This window comes from Triticum aestivum, chromosome 7A, assembly GCF_018294505.1.
Source record: "Triticum aestivum cultivar Chinese Spring chromosome 7A, IWGSC CS RefSeq v2.1, whole genome shotgun sequence".
Classification (NCBI taxonomy): Eukaryota; Viridiplantae; Streptophyta; class Magnoliopsida; order Poales; family Poaceae; genus Triticum; species Triticum aestivum.
Genome location: NC_057812.1, coordinates 693,721,917 through 693,725,498, shown reverse-complemented (window position 1 = coordinate 693,725,498; position 3,582 = coordinate 693,721,917).

Sequence of the window (3,582 nt, the reverse complement as noted above, 5' to 3'; positions counted from 1 at the left end):
CAATTGGATTGGTCGAGAACCAATTCCAGTTAAAAGAATGGAAGCTCAGTCGGAAAGGTAATTTATAAGGATCAATGATGATTGCGGGTATTCGCAAACATATTGAGTCAACAGACTCAAAATGATAATGACAAGGAATGTCAATAAGACTACGAGACTTATGGGTTTAACCATAATGCAAGCAAGCAAGAATTTCAAGAGCCAAAGGCTCCAGAGGATTTTTGGAAGAACGAATAGTATTTTGAAGACTTTTGTGAAACACATGAACAACTGGGGATGAGCGGATACTCGATAAGTGCGAGAATTTATTTGAAGGGGGTATTCATGTGGCAAAGAACTGCTAGGCAGTAGGCACAAAGTATTCTCGGAACAATAGAGAAAACTTTGGGGTATCTTGTAATAACAAGATCAATGGGGGATGATCATATGAATGGCAAGTGTAAGTAGTTATCCATACGGATTTATCGGTGGTCAGGAATAGCAAAAGTGATGGGCACAAAGTCTCGAGAGAACATCAGAGAGTATCTTCGGAATCTTCTGATGTAGCAGGCGATCCTCTGCAGTAAGGGGCTCTCCGGGTGGATGCGATCACGAGATCCTAATCTTAGAGTTAGCAAATTCATTTAACCCGAATAGTAGAGAGATCAGAGTCCCAGAGTATAGGTCGAGGAGTAAACGATCCTACTACCACCCGATGGCGACGTGGGCCCATGGGCCACACAGCCATGTTAGTAAAAGTTTTTCAACGACTAGACTCGACTTCGGCCAAGGAGTTGGAAAGGGGGATTCCTACAGGTAGTCGGCTCTGATACCAACTTGTGACGCCCCCGATTCAATCGTACACTAATCATGCACGCAAATGTGTACGATCAAGATCAGGGACTCACAGGAAGATATCACAACACAACTCTACAAATAAAATAAGTCATACAAGCATCATAATACAAGCCATGGGCCTCGAGGGCTCGAATACAAGTGCTCGATCATAGACGAGTCAGCGGAAGCAACAATATCTGAGTACAGACATAAGTTAAACAAGTTTGCCTTAAGAAGGCTAGCACAAACTGGGATACAGATCGAAAGAGGCGCAGGCCTCCTGCCTGGGATCCTCCTAAACTACTCCTGGTCGTCGCCAGCGGGCTGCACGTAGTAGTAGGCACCTCCAGAGTAGTAGTCGTCGTAGCCGAAGGTGGCATCTAGATCCTGGGCTCCAACGTCTGGTTGCGGCATCCGAGAAGAAGAGGAAAACGAGGGAAGAGAGGGAGCAAAGCAACCGTGAGTACTCATCCAAAGTACTCGCAAGCAAGGAGCTACACTACATATGCATGGGTATATGTGTAAAGGGCCATATCGGTGGACTGAACTGCAGAATGCCAGAATAAAAGGGGGATAGCTAATCCTGTCGAAGACTACGCTTCTGGCAGCCTCCGTCTTGCAGCATGTAGAAGAGAGTAGATTGACGTCCTCCAAGTAGCATCTCCAAGTAGCATCGCATAGCATAAACCTACCCGGCGATCCTCTCCTCGTCGCCCTGTAGAAAAGCAATCACCGGGTTGTCTGTGGAACTTGGAAGGGTGTGTTTTAGTAAGTATCCGGTTCTAGTTGTCATAAGGTCAAGGTACAACTCCAAGTCGTCCTGTTACCGAAGATCACGGCTATTCGAATAGATTAACTTCCCTGCAGGGGTGCACCACATAGCCCAACACGCTCGATCCCATTTGGCCGGACACACTTTCCTGGGTCATGCCCGGCCTCGGAAGATCAACACGTCGCAGCCCCACCTAGGCAAAACAGAGAGGCCAGCACGCCGGTCTAAACCTAAGCGCACAGGGGTCTGGGCCCATCGCCCATAGCACACCTGCACGTTGCGAGGGCGGCCGGAAGCAGAACTAGCCCCCTTAATACAAGAGCAGGCTTACGTTCCAATCCGGCGCGCGCCGCTCCGTCGCTGACGTCTGAAGTGCTTCGGCTGATACCACGACGCCGGGATACCCATAACTACTCCCGCGTAGATGGTTAGTGCGTATAGGCCAGTAGCCAGACTCACATCAAATACCAAGATCTTGTTAAGCGTGTTAAGTATCCGCGAATGCCGAACAAGGCCAGGCCCACCTGTCTCCTAGGTGGTCTCAACCTGCCCTGTCGCTCCGCCACAAAGTAACAGTCGGGGGCCGTCGGGAACTCAGGCCCACCACTACCTGGATGGAGCCACCTGCCCCTTCATCCCCCATCTCCAAACAGTATCACCAGTAATGTAACAGTGTAAAGTATATAGTATATGCCCGTGATCACCTCCCGAAGTGATCACAGCCCAGTAGTATAGCATGGCAGACGGACAAGAGTGTAGGGTCACTAATGGAACACTAGCATCCTATACTAAGCATTTAGGATTGCGGGTAAGGTATCAATGACTGTAGCAGCAATGGCAGGCTATGCATCAGAATAGGATTAACGGAAAGCAGTAACATGCTACACTACTCTAATGCAAGCAGTATAGAGAAGAGTAGGCGATATCTGGTGATCAAAGGGGGGGGCTTGCCTGGTTGCTCTGGCAAGAGAGAGGGGTCGTCAACTCCGTAGTCGAACTGGTCAGCAGCAGCGTCGGTCTCGTAGTCTACCGGAGAGAAGAGGGGGAAGAAATAATGAATACAGAGCAAACAAAGCACCACAAAATATATCAAGGCAATACGCGGTGTTCGGTGTGCCCTAACGCGGTAGTAGGTGATACCGGTGAAGGGGGGAAAATCCCCGGGAAAGTATTCCCGGTGTTTCGTGTTTTCGGGCAGAGGAGCCGGAGGGGGAAAGTTGCGGGTTCGATAGGTTAGGTGTGTGTGGTGGACGAACGGACCGCGTATCCGGATTCGTCACGTCGTTCTGAGCAACTTTCATGTTGAAAATATTTTAATCCGAGTTACGGATTAAAAGATATGATTTTCTAAAGACTATATTAATTTCTGGAATTTAATTAATTAATTATTTAATTCGAAAATGAATTTATGACGTCAGCATGATGTCATGCTGACGTCAGCAGTCAACAGGGTTGACTTGGTCAACCTGACATGTGGGTCCAGTGGGACCCACCTGTCATTCTCTATTTAGGTTAATTAGGGTTTAGGTTAATTAGTTAGCTTAATTAACTGTTTAGTTTAATTTGTGATTAGGTTAATCTAATCAGGATTAATTAACTTAATTAATTACTTGATTAATTAATTAATATTTTAATTATTTTAGTTATTATTCATTTATTTATTTAATATATTTTTATATATATATTTTTAATGTTCTAGGGGATGGGCCCCACTTGTCATACTCCAACGGGCCCCAGTTGCCAGTGGCACATAGGCCACTGGAGCGGGCTTAACAGGCGCGGTCGGGGGCGCTCGCCCGAACCGGCACGGGCGAGGGGAAACACCGGGGCACCGGCACCGGAGGTGGCCGCAGGGGGGGTGCGCGGGCGGAAGCGCTGGGGGCCAGCGCCGCTTGGTAGGGGCGGCACGAGCGGCCGGTGTAGGACGTGGGGCGCGCGCGGCCAACGGCCAGCGGCGACGCCAGGAGAGGGGCGAGGCCATGGCCGAGGCGGCC